Source organism: Ursus americanus, chromosome X, assembly GCF_024610735.1.
Source record: "Ursus americanus isolate L20-20 chromosome X, mUrsAme1.1.p, whole genome shotgun sequence".
In the NCBI taxonomy this organism is placed as follows: domain Eukaryota; kingdom Metazoa; phylum Chordata; class Mammalia; order Carnivora; family Ursidae; genus Ursus; species Ursus americanus.
Genome location: NC_142164.1, coordinates 86911185 through 86929674, shown reverse-complemented (window position 1 = coordinate 86929674; position 18490 = coordinate 86911185).

Genomic DNA, 18490 nt, shown 5'->3' with positions numbered 1-18490 from the left:
CACTCATTTCAGTATGGTAATGACGATGACCGTAATTAACATTATTCTGAGCATTTTCCACATATCCATTCAGTTCCTCTTCACAGGAGCCCATTTTTTATCTTCACTCTACAAATGAAGGAACTGAAGCACAGAGAGGTTAAGTAATTTGCCCCAAATCAAACAGCTAGAAAGGAGATGAGCCAGGATTTGCACTAAGGGAGTACCCCATTAGGCTGCACTCTAGACTTTTCCTGAAGTTTTGGGCAAGAGTGACTTTGCACAGCGGTCTCCACATGTACATATGTGGGCTGTGGCAGAAGGCAAGTACTGAAAATTCCAGCAGAGTTCTAGGGGATGAATTTCCAGATCCTCGGCATCACTGAACTCTCTTTCCTAAAAATGGTCTGCCTAGAGCAAACTTGTAGTTGGGGCTGGCTCCCTGTCCCACCCCCTGTTTGCAATAGTCCTTTTCCCTTTTTACAGAAGAAAGGTCCTCATACTGAATCTTATTATGGTTCACTGCCCTGGGGTCTAACACACTCCAAAGTGCCAACCAAAAGGTAATTTAAAGTATCTGTAATAGTGTTGGGAAAGCTAATGACTTTTAAGACTGAGGTCCTAAATTTATAATTTATAATTTAGGGGTTTCTAATCCTTCATTATCAATCAAAGTAAAAGAGACCTAAAAAGATTACTGGCTGATAGATTATTAAAAAATAACTTTTGGTGATAGATCGCTACATGAATTTTGTCCTAGAACTTGGAAGGAGTTGGGTGGCAGTTTTATAACAAAGCTCCTTCTGTTCCCATCCTCTTATTCAAGTGACAAGTTTTCTTAGTATATAAATAGAACAGAGCGAGTGAATTTATGTCACGTCCTATTTCAACCTAAGGATAAGTATCATTCATTCTTGGATGTATAAACTGTGTAAAGATAATATTATCTACCTTATTAAGAAGTACAACTTCCATTAAGATTTTAACTTCTGTTTAATAACTATTTATCAAAGCGTGTAATATATTTGATGTTTCTGATCATTTTTCTAATAGTAATTGTAATGACAATTCAATCTTTAAAAAAACTTTTGATATGGAATGTTACCTGCTCAAAGGAAATTTTTAAAAATTAGATTTCAACTTAAATACATGTATTTCTTGGATAGAAGATAAGTAGGTTGATTGGTAAGAGATCTTCCAGGATGAAATATATGACAGCAGGTAAAACTTCTGAGGGATAAGTAACTGGAAAAATAAAGTCAAGAAGAGAAGAAATATGGGGCGCCTGGGTGGCTCAGTCATTAAGTGTCTGCCTTCGGCTCAGGGCGTGATCCCAGAGTCCTGGGATCGAGCCCCACATCAGGCTCCTCTGCTGGAAGCCTGCTTCTTCCTCTCTCACTCCCCCTGCCTGTGTTCCCTCTCTCGCTGGCTGTCTCTCTCTTTGTCAAATAAATAAATAAAATCTTTTTTAAAAATAAATAAATAAAATATATAAATAAATAAAAGGCTTTTTCCCAGGGCGTAATTCAAAGTTGTTCCACTAGACCCAGAACCCTTTGAGTGCAAGAATGTATTACTCTGGGGCGCCTGGGTGGCGCAGTCGTTAAGCGTCTGCCTTCGGCTCAGGGCGTGATCCCAGGGTTCTGGGATTGAGCCCCACATCGGGATCTTCCTCTATGAGCCTGCTTCTTCCTCTCCCACTCCCCCTGCTTGTGTTCCCTCTCTCGCTGGCTGTCTCTATCTCTGTCAAATAAAACATAAATCTAGAAGGAGAAGGAGAAGGAGAAGAAGAAGAAGGAGAAGAAGAAGAAGAAGAAGAAGAAGAAGAAGAAGAAGAAGAAGAAGAAGAAGAAGAAGAAGAAGAAGAAGAAGAAATAGGGTAACATTTCTGACAGTTAAAGAAGAGCTTGTTCACATAATTTTCTTAAATAGAAGATGGTGAGTGGCACTGTCATAACAAATTCCACTGGATACCTTTGCAAGTGATGTCATAGTCTGTTTAAAAGTGTCAGAACTTAGGGGCTCCTGGGTGGCTCAGTCAGTTAAGCACCTGACTCTTGATTTCAGTGCAGGTCATGATCTCAGGGTCTTGAGATCAAGCCCCGTGTCAGGCTCTGTGCTGGGCATGGAGACTGCTTAAGATTTTCTCTCTCTCTCTTCCTCTGCCTCTCCTCCACCCCCAATTACGTGTGCGCGCGTGTGTATGCCTGCGCACATGTGCGCACTCTCTCCCTCTCTCTCTAAAAAAAAGTCAGAACTTAAAATACACCCTTTGTCCATATTTAGCATTATAATGAAAAAAGTTAAAGGTCAACTTAAAGAATTGGGAAAGAGTATTTCGTTTAATAAACCTTTCTGAAGATACACTAACCTAAAAGTTGGAGGACCTCATGACCTGGAAGAATTGTCTTGTAACCTAAGTATATTATGTTCTATTCATCTCCATTACACACTCCTTCAGCTCTTTTTAATGCCCAGAGCATTCTCTGAAGTTGATGAAAGCCTCGTGCCAAGAAAGAAGGAAGTATTAGAGAAAGGAGTGATAGAAATTCATCAATTGTAGTGTCTCCAGAGGGGATGTTTAAATGAGTAATCAATTTTATTCTTCTCTTCATCATGTTCAGGGAACTTTTGGCCTGCTTACTTATTCAATTTCAAAATTGCATCTCTCATAATTGCTTTTGGGCCTCCATACAGCATTGATGAGTAAGAAAAGTATTTACCTTACAACGTCCCACTGGAATGGTTCTAGAAAAAGAGAAAAGAGAGTACGATTTTATAAGTGAGGAAATGAAACAGAACAATTGCCTTTACTTTGGAAATGGAAAGCAAAATGACTGACAGAGGCGTAATCATGATATAAAGGATGAGGAACCACATCATTTGTGACCAGCTGTGTCCACCTAAAGTTAGTTATTTAGCCCCTCTGAGACTTAGTATCCTCAAATAAGAAAAAAAATAATATATGTCTTAGAGATTTCTGTCAGGTATGAATGAAAATAAGTGTGCAGAGTTTGGGAAAATGCTCAATATAAAAAATGTAACTGAGCCATGTCACCAAGATGGCGACCAGGTGGCTCCTGACTTTGTTTCCCTTCACAAGAACAACTAACACCTATTCAAGACCAAGACACCACTAAGAGAATTCTAGAACACAAGGGTGAGTCTAATGCCTTCCCTGCACCATACAAACCAAGACCAACTGCATTAGAACGGTAAAAGAAGTGGCTACCTGTTGACCGCATTGGCCCTCCCCAGACCAGCAGAGCACCACTTGGAGAGGCCTCCCCTGAGTTTCCAGTTTCTGTGGGAAAAGAGAGTGGGGAGCAGGGGGATACAACTAACTCCCCCAGCACTGCGGCTTACTTTGCAGGAACCCCCACTCTGATCTCACACCATGGGGATTGCGGAACAGTCTACAGGGCTCAACCACTGGTAATCTGAGTGGCAGAGAAGGGGCAAGAAGCTTGCAACAACCAGCATGGGGATCTTGGCAGACCAAGTTCGTCCCTGCAGTGCCCAAGTAGTAATCCCAACCAACATCATTGCTCACCTGCAGGACCAAGTCAGGGGGCACTCTGACCACAGAATGTGGTGGTCTGCAGATCTGCCTGGTTTGGACCCTCAAAAGAGAAGTTTGCCAACCCTAGAGCTTTGTCTGCCCACATCCAGGCAAGGAGCTGAGTCACAGTCCCACTGTGGAGAGTGCTTTCCAGCTCCCTCTGACCAGAAGGACCAGCCACAGTTCCTGGAAGTGTTGCGGCCCCGTGGCTCTCGAGCTTGAGAGACAGACAAACAGAACTGATTGCCCCCCGAGTGAAGCCAGTACCAGGCGTGGAGGGTTCCCATGCTATGCGCAGGCAGGGAGATTAATTCATAGCCAAGGCTGAGGGTAAGTCCTGCCCCTCCCAACCAGAGAGCCTGTTTGGGAAATTGAGAGTGGCCAGAGCAGCTCCCACGCCCACCCCCCATTCCCCTGCTCCACAAAACTCCTAGAAAAAAGAACACAGGAGCCACGCTGCTTGACGTGGGTCTTGGAGATGATTTTTTAGACATGATACTTTAAGCACAAGATACAAAATAAAAAAAATAAACAAGAGGGACTACATTAAATTAAAAGCTCTGCACTGCAGAGGACACCAACAACAAAATGAAACGACAACCTACGGGGTAGGAAAAAACATTTGCAAACCACAAACCTGATAAGGGGTTCGTATCCAAGACATATACATACAATTCATACAACTCTATAGCAAGCAACGGAACAAAGAAACAAAAACCTCAGTTAAAAAATGGGCAAAGGACCTGAATAGACATTTCTCCGAAGAAGATACATGAAAGGCCAACAGGTACATGGAAAGATGCTCACCATCACTTCCCGTCAGGGAGACGCAAATCGAAACCACAAAGAGGTATCACCTCACACCTGTCGGGATGGCTGAAATCAAAAAGAGAAATAACAAATGTTGGGGAGGATGTGGAGAAAAAGGAATCCTTGGGCACAGTTGGTGGGAATGTGAATGGGTGCAGCCCCCGTGGAAAACAGAATGCAGGTCCCTCAAAAAACTAAAAATAGAACTACCCTATGATGCAGCAATTCCACTTCCAGGAATATATCCAAAGGTAACAAAAACACTAACTCAAAAAGATATCTATACCCCCATGTTCATAGCGGCATTATTCACAAGAGCCAAGACATGGAAGCAACTTAAGTGTCCATCGATGGATGAATGAATGAAGAAGCTGTGGTATTATTATTATTATATTATATATTTTTATAATATTATATATAATAATTATTATAATATATTAATTATTATTAATATAATATATAATATATATTATATATTATATTATTCAGCCATTAAAAAAGGAAATCCTACCATTTGTGACAACATGGATGGACCGTGAAGGCATTATGTGAAGTGAAATACAAGGAAAAGACTAATACCATGTGATCTGACATATGTGAATCTACAAAAAGAAACTGAACTCGAAGAAAAAGAGATCTGACTTGCGGTGGTTACAAGAGGGAGAGGGTGGGTAGAGGAGGAATGGGAAGAAGGTGGTCAAAAGGTACAAACTTTAGTTATAAGATAAATAAGTCCTAGGGATGGAAGGTACAACACGATGACGATAGCTAACACTGCTGTGTGATACACACGACAGTTGTTAGGAGAGTGAATCGTAAGCGGTCTCACCACAAGCAGAACATTTTTTCCTTTACTCTTTTCTTTCTTTTCATTTTATTGCCTCTATATGAGAAGATGGAAGTTAGCTGAACCTAGTGTGATTGTTTCACAATATATGTAGGTCAAACCATCATGCGTACACCTCAAACTTTCACAGTGGTATATGTCAATTATTTCTCGATAAAACTGGGGAAAAATTGTAAGAAATCTGTGAAGTTGGCCATGAAAGGAAAGAAACTTCTTGAAAGTATAAGGCCAGGTGATTCATTTGAATATATGAGAGTTTTCCATTTTTAAGTAGTGCCCTTTGTGGTTTTTTAAAAATATTTTATTTATTTATTTGAGAGAGAGACAGAGACAGGGACAGAGAGGCCCAGCCGGGGAGGAGAGGGAGAAGCAGGCTCCCCGCTGAGCAGGGAGCCCCACTTGGGGCTCCATCCCAGGACCCTGAGATCACGACCTGAGCCGGAGACAGATGCTTAGCTGACTGAGCCACCCAGGCGCCCCTATGTAGGGCCCTTTAAAAGCTCTGTTATCATGTCAGAGATATTGTCATTGCTAAGACTTTTCAGTAATTTCTCTTTTAGGATTATCTTCAAAACATAGTAATTTAGGATAGCCTGTTTTTTTAAGACTGTTAATACGGTTTTTATTTTGAGAGAATTATCGATTCACATGCACTTATAAAAAATAATACAAACAGATCTTGTGTACCCTTTTCCTTGATTATATAACCAGTTGCAAAACAGAGTGTGAAATCACAACCAGGATATCAGTACTGATACAATCCACTGTTCTACTTCACATTTTCCAGTATTATTTGTGCTTGTGTGTGTGTGTGTGTGTGTGAAGATATTCAATTTTGCAAAGAAAGTACAGATGAAACATTTAATAATTTCTGACTATGAGGCCCAGGCTGTTTAATCAGAATCTGGATCAGAATTTGAGAAGCTTTGAAAAAACAAAACAGATGGAAATCCGCGGAAGCTTCACTGCTTGGTAAAATGTCATTATGACCCTAGGAATGGAAAAACCTTCTTAATAAAATACAAAACGTACTAAACTAAAAGGAAAAGTTTCTACACTTGTGGTGAGCAAAGCATAATGAATAGACTTTTCAAATCACTATGCTGTACATCTGAAACCAAAGGAACATTGTGTGTCAGCTGTACTTCAATTAAAAAAAACTGAAAGGAAAATTTTGATACACTGGAACATATCAAAATTAAAACCTTCTGCAGAAGAAAACACATATTAATAAAGTTTAAAGGCAAAATGCAGGCTGGGCAAACATATCTGCTACAGATATAAGAGGCAAAGCCTTAGTATCAAGAAAATACCAAAAGATTCTGTCAATGAATGCAGACACAAAACACACCATAGAAAAATGAAGACTCTAGGCTAGCACCCGCTTCGTAGGCACAGGAATGTAAATGGAAGTATAAGTGAAAAAATGCTCCATCCGGGAAATGCGCGTTAAAATAACAATAAGGGACTCCTGGGTGGCTCCGTCGGTTCAGCGGCTGACTCTCGATTTTGGCTCAGGTCATGACCTCAGGGTCCTGGGATGGAGCCACCCGTGGGGCTCCGTACTCAGCAGGGAGTCTGCTTGGGGATTCTCTCTCTACCTCTCCCCCTGCTCATGCTGTCTCTCTCTCTCTCTCTAAAATAAATCCTTAAAAAAATAAAATAACAAAAATATGACTTTTTATTCTGTTTAGAAATCCGAAAGTTGATCATATAAAGTGGAAATGGATGATAACAATAATAGTATCTATTAACTGGGTGTTACGTGTGAATGACCACATTTAATGCTCCAAACGGAGCTATCAGGCACGCGACGGCAGTGTGAATTGGATCAGCCGCACTGGAGGGCAGGTTGGTCGTATCTATTAAAGGTATGCACGCCCCGTGACTCAGCAATTTCACTTCTTAGCATCTACCCTGGAGACATACTTGCTCATGCGCACAAAGAAGCGTGTATGAGGATGTTTACTGCGGCAGTATCTGTAGTAGTTAGAGCCTGGAAATGAACTAAGTGTCCGATAACAAGAGAATGGCTAATTGTCTATGCATACGGTAACTCAAATGAGTGCTGAGTTACCCATACTAAGGCACATAAATCTCCAAAATACATTATGGAATGGAAAAAGCAGCTTATAGAGTAGCACCGTTTCTGTGAAATGCGTACATCAGCACTATACATTTTACCATACTACGTATATATATGCGTAAATACATAGAAATAACATAATACATAGAAATAATATAAATACGTGGAAATAATAAATATAATATATGTTAAGATTAATTAAACTTAATCTTCATCAAGAAGAAGCAGCAGCTAAAGTTCAGGGAGTCTAAGGAACTTTTTATTTGATATTTATGAGATATCTCAAAGCGTTGTAATGACTGGTTTCCTAAGTGCAACAGCAGGATACACACAGATAAACCAAGCTTCTAATCCCAGTTCTGCTACTAACTGACTGTATTATTATTGATAAGTCAATTACCCTCTCTGACTCTTATTATTCCAGCTGAAAAATGCCAATAGTAATATCCGCCTTTTGTATGGGATTGTTTTCAGGATAAAATAAGGCACCATGTATAGAGAGCTTAGTGCTGTACCAAGCACAAAGTAAACCCTCAAAACAGGTTAACTCTTCTTAGTCACACTGTAGACCAGAAAGAAAAACAGCATCCGTGATTAACTCTGGGATGTTCAGGGGTGCCTCGGTGGCTCAGTCGGTGAAGCGTCTGCTTTTGGCTCAGGTCATGATCGTGGGGTCCTGGGATGGAGCCCCACATCGGCTTCCTGGCTCGGGGGGGGGGTGGAGTCTGCTTCTCCCTCTCCCTCTGCTCCTCACCACGCCCCCCACTTGTGCACGTGCTCTCTCTCAAATAAACAAATAAAATCTTTAAAAAAGACAACTGGGGTTGTTCAGTATAGGTCTGTTAGGAAATAAAATCTTAGCTGAGATTTTTTCATAAGGATACGGAGGGGACAGTAGACTGGGCAAACAGCGCACCTGCGGACTGGAATGCAATCAGAGGTGAAACACAACGGCAAATTCAATGAGCTACCTGCCACTGGGGAAAGGGGTGTCAGGGAAAGGGAGTTTGGGTAACACAGTGAAAGAGCTTGGTTGCCTTGCTATGATAGCTGGGCTTCATTAAGTCTATTGATTAAAAGGAGGTATTGAAGGATTTGAAATAGAGTCATGATTAGCCCAAGATGGCGGAATTGAGCATGCATCATAGGGGGAGCCAGTCGTGACAGCAGGAGGGGAGAAGCTAAGCAGTGTCTGAATAACAGGTCCCTACCAGTCCTTAAGGGCAAGGTACTTGCTGCAAGACCCAGTGACTTGTGTGTCATAAAACAGTAAGGAAAACCAGGTAAAGGCTGGAAAACATGAGAAGAGGTAGATCATATAATTATACAGAATATATTACAAATCCAGCTAAAGATATTATTTCCCCCCCAGGGATAGTCATATATATTTTAAAGAACGTAAGAGGAAAAAATTGTTTTTTGTATTTACCCAGATATTTACCATATCTATTGCTTCATTTCTGAAGATTCATGTTTCCTTTGGGTATCATTGCCCTTCATCCTGAAGAACTTCCTTTAGCATTTCTTTTTTTTTTTTTTTAAAGATTTTATTTATTTGACAGAGAGAGAGACAGCCAGCGAGAGAGGGAACACAAGCAGGGGGAGTGGGAGAGGAAGAAGCAGGCTCCAAGCAGAGGAGCCTGATGTGGGGCTCGATCCCAGAACTCCGGGATCATGCCCTGAGCCGAAGGCAGATGCTTAATGACTGAGCCACCCAGGCGCCCCTCCTTTAGCATTTCTTGCAAAGCAGTTTTTGATGACAAATTCCTTAGTTGTCCTTTATCGGAGAGTTTTATCTTGCCTTCATTCCTGACAAGTGTCTTCTGGATATAGAAGTTGGGGTTGACACTTCTTTTGTCTCAGCATGTTAAAAGATGTTCTACTGTCTTCTGGCCTCTCTGGCTTCTGATTAAAAATCTGACGTCATGGGCACCTGGGTGGCTCAGTCTGTTAAGAGTCTGCCTTCGGCCCAGGTCATGATCCTCGAGTTCCGGGATCCAGTCCCACATCGGGCTCCCCACTCAGCGGGGGAGTCTGCTTCTGCCTCTGCCCCTCCGCACTGCTTGTGTGCTCTCTCTCTCTCTCTCAAAAATAAATAAATAAAATCTTTTAAAAAATCTGAAGTCAATTAAATCTCTGTTCTGCCATATATCATTTTCACTAGCTGCTTTCAAGAATTTTTCTTTATCTTTGGTTTTTGGCCATGCGATTATGATGGGTCTAGGCATATTCCTATTGGAGTTTGATGAGCTTCTTAAATCTATAAATGTATGTCTTTTGCTAAATTTGGGAACGTTTCTCTCATTATTTCTTCTATTTAAATACATTTTTTATATCAATTGTTTCCTGCTTACATTCTGGGACTCCCTATGACACCTATGTTACCCCATCTGGTATTGTCCCGTGAATCCCTGAAGCTCTGTTCAAATTTCATTATTTTCTCCCCTCTGTTCTAATTGTACATTTACTATTGATCTATCTTCAAGTTCGTTACCTCTTCCCTCTGTCATCTCCATTGTACTACTGAATCCATCTAGTGATTTTAAAATTTTGGATATAATCATTTTCAGTTCTAAGAGGTCCATTTGGTTATATTTTGCAGCATATATTTTTCCGACCTTTCCACTCACTCCAAATGTGTTTACCTTTACCTCATGGAGCGTAGTCTAAAAATCTGCTCTAAAGGCTTTTTGATGTTGTTGCTGATACTTCCAACATTGAGGTCACTACGTATTGATATCTGAATGTTGTCGTTTCCCTTAAGAATTGATTCAAATTTTTCTTTTTTTTCCCGTGTCGAGTAATTTTGGATCATATTGCGGACATTGTAAGTGTTCTGGTACACAAACTCTGAGCCCTGTTATAATCTTCTAATGGTTTTCTTTATTTTATTTTATTTTTGTTTTAGTAAGGTATCAGCTTGGTTAGGTTCAAACTATAATCTGTTTAACCTGTTACAGGTAGTGGTTTTAATCTCACTTCAGTGTCCTAGGCCTTTGCTGTGCCGGTTTGAACCCATACTACACATGCAGAGCCCAAGAGTGAGCCTGGGATCGTGTGCGTTCATACACAGAATTAGGGGATCCTTTTCTTTGCTCTCTTCTTTCCAGAGTTCTCCCTACGCACTATAGCCTCCAATGCTCCCTTTCCTGATTTCTCTGGCCAGTGAGACTTGGAAACTGTGCAGTTAAAAAAAATATAGGCTGACTTTTGGGGCAAATCCATATGAAAAAAGAGATTTTAAAAATTCAAAAACTCATTCCCCTCCTGGTCATTTCTCTAATTTTTGACTTCCCTCCATAATCTGCCTGCTGTTATTTATTCTTTAGAGTCTCCAAGTAACTGCTTTGTGTGTGTGTGTGTGTGTGTGTGTGTGTCTGTGTGTGTGTGTGTGTGTGTGTGTTGCCAATTTTTAGTTGTAATCAGCAGGAGAGAAGGCCTGCCTTCAGGATAAGGCTGCCATGTCAAAAACAGAACCAGATTTATCTTTTTTATCATACTCCTGTGAAAGTGTTTGTCAAACTGTCCCATAGCATGATATTCATTTGCTAATTGTTGCTCCTGTTGCTTTTCTTTACTGCCAAATTTTTCTTCATTTGCTTTGAAATTTTGTTTCGTAAATTCATTCTGAGAGGGTATCTTTGTCATATCTTTTCCGCTCTTCCTCTCATTTCATTAATGCGTATAGACTTATAGTCTATGAACTAATCCTAGCAACGTTCATGTAAGTATAGTATTACTATTATAATAATAGTAGTAATAGTAACTGACACTTATATGTCCTATACTACCAGCCAGGTTTTAGTTCAAGTGTTTTACATTCAATCTTTGTACTTGATAATAACCTTTTACATGCTTGCAAAATATCTTGCTGGTCTTTTGATAGAAATGCTATTAAATCTATGGCTTCTTTGGGTGACAACTGACATCTTGCTATGTCCAGTGTTCTAATCCATGAACACTGTATGTCTCACCATTTATTTAGATCTTTCATCAGTATTTTGTAGTTTTGAGCATACAAGTCCTACACAATTTTGTTAGATTTATACCTATATATTTCATTTTCTAAATGATTGTAAAAGATACTATTTTTTTCCATTTTAATTCTAGTACAGTTAACATATAGTGTTATATTAGTTTCAGATGTACAAATATAGTGATTCAACAATTCCATATATTACTCAGTGTTCATCACAATAAGTGTACTCTTAATCCCCCCATTTATTTCACCCATCCCCCCCAACCACGGGTTTGTTTTCTATAGTTAATGACATTGTGTTTTAAATCTTGGTTTTCACATGCTCATTGCTAGTGTATAGAAACACAATTGAATTTTGTATGTTGATTCTGCATCCTCTGACCTTATTGAGCTCACTTATTAGTTGCAAGTTGTTTTTGTTTTTGTTTTGTTTTGTTTTGGAGAAGGGTGTTGGTATATTCCTTTGGATTTTTGATACAGATCATCTTGTCATCTGCAAATAGGGGTGGTTTTATTTCCTTCCAATTTGAATGCCCCTTATTTCCTTTTCCTGCTTTGTTGCACTAGCTAGAACTTCCACTACCATGTTGAATAGAGTGGTAGAAGTGAGTATCCTTGTCTAGTTTCTGATCTAAAGGGGAAGGCATTCAGTCTTTAATCATTAAGCATGACATTAGCTGTAAGGCTTTTGCAGAAGCTGTTTAAGTTTAGGAAGTTCCCCTTTATTCCTAGTTTGCTGAGAGTTTTTGTCATGAATGGCTGTTGAATTTTGTCAAATCCTTTTTCTGTCTCAATTTTTCTATCGAGTTTTAAACACACAGATACATGGACATTTAGATTTGGTGAGGTTAAATTAGAGGAAGTTATTCGTTTCACGTAAAGATTGAGTTTCTTTAGTAAATAGACTTTCTGGGACATTTAAAATTAAATGTTTTTGTTTTATTATATCAGAAGGGGTAAATCAACTTTCACAGTCTTTTCAGCATCACATCTAATGTATAAAGCCAAGTACACCTATTCATCATTGCTGATTACATTTTCTAGAATTTTCTAAAGCATATGATTTGACAAAGGAATTTGGAATATTTCTGGATGTGAAAAGCCATCATAGATATAAAACTTGGAGTTCAAAATTTTGAATGTCTGGCACATTTGGATGGCTTAAGGATTTGCTAGAATAGAATATTTGAAATTAAACCACTCCAGAAAAATCCAAAGCCTATGGGCACATCATTGTTAAGATCCACAAGCTCTTATCCTTACTGTCTCTTATCAAGCTTCTGCCTGTTCTTGCGGTATATTAGGTCATCCACTGGAAATGGTTACTAAAATGCCCTGAAGTCTCTATTCAAACCACATTTTTCATTTTAACACCCCGCTTAGAATTAGTTCTGCCAATACAATGCTAGACTGCCTGAGGGGTGTATGGGTGTGTGTGTGTGCGCGCGCATGCGCTTGTGCTTCTGTATCATTTGAGTTTCCAAGGTTGCGCTTGCTGATGAATATATTTTTAGCTGGTGAATATTTCCACAGCCCTGCACTTTCCGAGATTTAGTAATGCCTACGTATGATTAATTTTATTGGCCACTTAATGTAGTTTGAAATTAGACTTAGTATAAAATTAGTCCCTCAATTTTGTTATCTGGCAATAAATATTTGGGCTTTTTCTTCTTTTGCTTCTCTCTCTCTCTCTCTCTTTTTTTTTTTTTTTTTTTTTGGTTGAATGACTTTCTACTTCTCAGCTTAGGGTAATACATAACCCTTGTTCACAAAGTAGGGCGAGAAAGTAACGTCATGACAGTTTTGGGTCTTACAATTCACCTGAAATTTACAACATACGAATGCTTTGTCTTTCTAGTGTAAATAGAGAGCATAGCTCTAGACCAGTGGTTCTCAAACTGAGCATGTATCAGAATATCCCGGACTTAAAACACACAGACTGCTGGCCCCATCCCCAGAGTTTCTGGTTCTGTAGGTCTAAGGTGGACTGGAGAATTTGCATTTCTAATAAGTTCCGGGTGAAACTGAGGCTGCTTCTTCATGGGCCATACTTTGAAAACTCCCGCACTAGGAAGATGGGAAAACGGGTTTTAATCTTGGTTTGACTACAGATGATTTGAGTGACCTTAAGCAAGTCATATATGTTCTATTCATCAGTTTCTTCATCCGTTAGTTAAGGTCAATGTTACCAATTCAACATGTTGTATTGGGAGTTGAGAGTTATTGGGGGCAGCCAGTGGAATAATGCATATGCAAGCGTTTTCATGTATTCAGATGTTCTGAGAAGAGCAAATGATAATGTCAGAAATATTCACTTAAGCATGCAGTGGCTCACATGATATTTGTGATTTTATTTCCCTCATATTTCTTCCTTCTTCCACTTTTATAGCACATCAGTGATTGCCTTTTGGTTATTATCAAGCAGCAGATAAGTGGCTGGTGAATCAATAGACTCTTTGGCCTTGAGTCTGATTTTTTTTTTCCCACCCATGGTCTCTGGGTAGCCCTGTCTTTTCTCCCAATGCTTATTGCAGAAATATTTCACAGGGAATGGGGTGACACTAAGCTTCAGGATATTGCTTCTTTTTCCTAAACAAACACTCTTATCACTAGGGGACAATCCTGCCCGTAGTTGATGACATATTAGTTGGTATAAATAAAGGTATTCCTGTTAGGCTCTTTTAGCTATTCAGGTTTCCTACCTATAAATCAGTGAAAGATGCAATTTGAACTTGATTGCTCAGAAAGACACAAAGGCAGAGAGGATAGGTTGCAGTTCAACACTAAATATTAAAGGACAAGCTTGCTGTCAGAGCCAGACCACTTGCTTCATTTGATCTATTGGCTTTAGGCTGAAGGGAGTCTAGAAAAAGGAATAGTCACATTGTGCCCACTGCTAATAAGGGAAAATTTTCAGCATTTTGCCTTTATATCAAATATAATAATGAGGTGGGGGTTTTTTGGTTTCATGTAAAGCTGTACAGCAGTCATGTCTTTCATTTGAATGCTAATTACATTCTCAATGTGTGAATTAATTATAACTTCTATTGACTCTGCTGATATTGTTTAGAAAAATTATCTCTCAGATCAGATGAAAAGTTTTGCCTGTGTATGAAAGGCTCAAGTGACTTGTTCTGGCATATGGCATTAATATTCCTTGGTGTAAGCTTCATAAAACATTAAAACCAAATTAAACTCAGAAAGGGGACCAGCCCTGCTGATTTATTTATTTAAAGCTGAAAGAGTGGAGACCCCCTTTCTTTTAGTTTGTGTAGATAAAGACATATGTCTGTCCTACTGCTGCTCCCCATTTGTGGCATTTTTAGAGATTTCATCAAATTCGCCTAAAATGATTATCTTCAAAGCTAGAGCAGGCTTTATTAAACCCTGAAGTGTTTGGGCAAAGGCAATAATTTTGTGTGAGCATGCTTTGTCTAAAGCCGTTATGAGCATTCCCTGTGCCAGAGAGAGAGAGAGAGAGAGAGCCCCCCCAATAGGAAGAAAGGATAAGAGTAAATGAGAATTGACACTTCCTGCACAGATCTTGCTCAAACAGCTAGAAGATTTTAAAGTGCTTCATTGCTCTTTCCTGCTTCCTCCCCTTTGGGACTGAAGTGTAGTGCAGAGCAGCCTGTGTCATGGGGCACTAAACAGTAAAGAAATCCATGATGATAATTGACCCTGAGTCATGCTTCTGGAAGAGGGACAATAGAATTTAACTTTCATTTGTCGTCATTCCCTTTTGGGTCAAAAGTCTCCTAGTGGTGTGCCTGGGTGGCGCAGTCGGTTAAGCTTCTGACTCTAGGTTTAGGCTCCAGTGGTGATCTCAGGGTTGTGGGATCGAGCCCCCTGTTGGGCTCCACACGCTCAGCACGTGGAGTCGGTGTGAGATTCTCTCTCCCTCTGCCCCTCCCACTCATGTTCTCTCTCGCTCTCAAATAAACAAATAAATCTTAAAAAAAAAAAAAAAGTCTCCTAGCCTGGGAAGAACCTCTGGGAACAGTTTATATACTGATAACTCCCAAATATATATCTTATTCATTTTTTCATTCATTTATTTGACAAATATTTATTAAATGCCTACCATGTACCAAACAGTGTTTTATGTGTTGAAGCTACAGTAAGTAGTGGGTAAAGCAAAATCTCTGATTTTAGGAGGCTTAGACGAGTGAAAGGAGGCAGATGATAAACAAAAACGTATGCAAAGTTTGAGCATGTCAGATGTCGTCAAGTGTCGAGAAAAATGAAGCTGGGTGCTATGGTCTGAATGTGTCCTCCCAAAATTCTTATCTTGAAGCCTCACCTCTAATGTGATGGTATTAGCATGTGGGACCCTTTGAGAGGTGATTAGTTCAGGAGGGTAGAGCCTCATGAATGAGATCAGTGCCCTGATAAAAGAGACCTGGAGAGCCCCCTTCCCCTCTCTGCCATGTGAGGGCACAGTGAGAAGATGGTCATCTAGGAATCAGGAAGTAGACCCTCCTCACTGGGCACCCAGTCTGCTGGTGCCTTGATCTTGGACTTCCAGCTTCCCGAACTGTGAGAAATAAATGTCTGTTGTTTATAAGCCACCCAGTCTAAGGCATTTTTTTTATGGCAGCCCAAACTGACTAAGATAGGGGAAATACTGAAGAAATACAATGTATCATGCATTAGAGTGTATGGAGGGTAAAGAAGTAATGCGTGAGTGGTGTACCAGGAAAATCTCCTGAAAAAAGAGGGAATAGTTTGAGAATTATTTAGGGATGACATTCCAGGAAGAAGAAATACAGGAATAAATATGTAGGGAGGTTGAAAGTATGAATTGAATAAAGAAGTTAGCGTCTACAAGTAATGAATCATGGAACTTTACATCAAAAACTAGGGATGTACTGTATGGTGACTAACATAATATAATAAAAAATTATTGTAAAAAAAAAAGAAGTCAGCGTCTAGAAGTCTAGTTTAGTTGGGATTTAAAGACTGCATGCGGGAAGGTAGGGAGAAACAAATGGCTGAAAGGCAAATTGGGGTTCACTTGTAAAGGGCCTTCATAGTTAGCAAGAAGTCCGTAAGGCAGCAAACCATTTATACTTTTGTTGGCAAAGGTAATATTATTTGAGCTGATCTCTAATGACTGACTTTAGGTCTAGGTGTAAATGGGATGGTTTAGTGGTTTTAGAACATGGTCACAAAATCTTTGACACTCCTGCCACCAAGAAGTGGAATCTACGTCCCCTTCCCTTGAATTACCCAACAAAGTACAGCAACACTGATAAGACTAGGTCATAAAAGGCCATATAGGTTCCTCCATGTTTCCTCTTGAATTTTCGAGATACCACCTGAGAAATCCAACCCTCAGTCTGCTGTTTTCGAAAGAAATCCCGACAGGGGCTATGTGTGGGCTCTCTGGCCGATAGTTCCAATTGAACCCAGCATTTGAGTCATTTTAGCCCATGTGCCAGGCTTGTGAGTAAACAAGTCTTCAGATGATTCCAGCCTCCAGCTGTTAAATCAACCCAGCCTTCACGTCTTCCCTGCTGAGGCCACAGATAATCATAGAGCAAATATCATCCAGCCCCACTGTGCTCTCTTCAAATCCCTGATCCACAGGATCCATAAGCATAACAAAATGGTTTACACCGCAAAGTTTGGGGTAATTTATTACAAGCATAGATAGCGGGGAGAGATGAAATGGAGAGAGAATGGAAAGCAGAGATCATCCTGGACAATCTGGTGGTGGTATGCATAAGAGACATCTCTACACTTATGGGATCTAGGTCAGAGAATGGGAAACACGCAGAAAATGTGATCCATGAACTACGGTACCGTATTTTAACTGAGCCTCATTGAACGTATTGGAATTCAGAGTTTTATTAGTTCCTGGAGTTACATGGGCTAGACAAGGGGGATGGAAAAATTGGCCAACAATATCTCTGTGATGTAGGGACAGGGATGGAGTTCTTTAAAAAAAAAAGCACAATCACATGGCAAATGACATCAAAATTAGAGACGCTATGAAAAAAAGTTAATAGCAGGTTAAAAAATGAAAGAAAGTATTTGCTTAAAACTGACATGGAATTAATATCTAGAATTTACAAGCAATTCCAGCAAATAAACAAGAAAAGACGATAATCTTCATGGAAAATTGAGCAAAACATATGAATAAGAAATTTGCAGAATAAGAAACTCTAAAAGCCAACAAGCATATGTAAAGTTGCTCAAAATCAAGAGTAATCAGAGAAATGCATATTAAAACAATAATGAGAATCCACTTTACACCTGGCTGGAAAAAAATAAGGAAACTCGGTGGTGTTAAGTGTCGTTGGCGATGAGGGGATGCATTGCTAATGGGAGTGAGGACCAGAGCAGCCACTCTGTTGGAGAGCAATCTGGTGCTCCTTAGGCTAAGTACAACCTGCATACAATGTGACCTGGTGATTCTTCACTTGGGATTAATCAGAAAGAAGTTCTCACACGGCTCCATAAGGGAAAAGATACGAGATTGTTAATTGCAGTACTGCGGTTATAATGAGTTGATGCTACCCGAGTGTCCATTCACTGGGAGACCAGAGAAAACAAATGGAGCGGATATTCATCACGGAGTATTGAGCAGCAAGCAGAAGCAGGAGTTTAGAACACGTATGAATCCTAAAAGCAGTGCAAAGTTCTTTTTTTAAAGCAGGAGAAAAAATGAGGTATACAGCAAAGTATCGGTTTCATAAATTAAAATTTCATCAATACAAAATAATGATCCACATTGTACAAGAGCATAAACGAACCATCAAGAGAATAGGTGCTGAAGGGTGGGGTACTGGGAAGGAATAAGAGATGAAAAGAGAACAAACATGTAAATAAAATAAGAGAGGAGCCTTGCACCAAGCAATGATGGTGATATACCATGAACCGAATGGTGTGGTGAATGTAATCTTCTGCATGTGAGATCCAAAGATTGTAAATACCAACCACAAAGCTCAGACAAAACTTGTGCAGTCTCTGATTGATCTGATTATTTTTAATTCTTCCTTGAGTTAGGTTCTTTTGTCCTCTCTATATCTCCATCTGGACATACAAATTAAGTCAGACTACCAGGCGTGGGTTACTCGTGTGCTACACATTTCTATCAGGAAATTTCACTAGAGCTCATTTGGTAATCTTATGATCTTACACCCTGATTCAAGTGACTTAAATTTTTTCCTTGATTATGAAAATAATCCATATTCATTGTGGAACACTTTCAAAATACAG